Source organism: Mycetomoellerius zeteki, unplaced genomic scaffold (assembly GCF_001594055.1).
Source record: "Mycetomoellerius zeteki isolate Tzet28-1 unplaced genomic scaffold, Tzet1.0 scaffold134, whole genome shotgun sequence".
Classification (NCBI taxonomy): domain Eukaryota; kingdom Metazoa; phylum Arthropoda; class Insecta; order Hymenoptera; family Formicidae; genus Mycetomoellerius; species Mycetomoellerius zeteki.
The window spans coordinates 20,626-21,003 of record NW_017256276.1 but is presented as its reverse complement, the minus strand read 5'-3'; the positions used below and the strand labels follow the sequence as shown (position 1 = coordinate 21,003).

Sequence of the window (378 nt, the reverse complement as noted above, 5' to 3'; positions counted from 1 at the left end):
GCGAAATTGGATAGATGAATGGTTTCGGACCAAAAACGAGTCGTTCTATCGTCGCGGTATTCATGCATTGCAAGAGAGATGGCGAAAATGTATAGCTAGGGACGATACTTTGAATAAGTCGCTTTTTGTTTTTTCTTGAAATTTTGCATTTTTCATTGATCAAAAAAACCCGGAAACTTATTTGTACACCTAGTATATAGGGGAGAGTGATCTAAATCGGACCTATTTGCAGTTTTTGCTCTCTATAAGGTGTAAATAAAGTCCGATCGTAAAATCAAAGATGCTGTTGGAAAGATCATTTAATTCCCTTTATTTTTGCTTGAGATTATTTTGACGTATCTCTCACTTGTGTTAAACTATAATGGAAAATGTAAAAAC

The 378-nt window shown here is 34.7% G+C and overlaps 1 protein-coding gene across 1 annotated transcript in view; it reads right to left on the bottom strand.

Annotated features, from left to right (window-relative positions):
* Nucleotides 1-378, bottom strand: part of LOC108731514 (sericin-1-like) — a 10,537-nt gene that overhangs the window by 8,032 nt on the left and 2,127 nt on the right. The gene's annotated exons all lie outside the window — the stretch shown is intronic.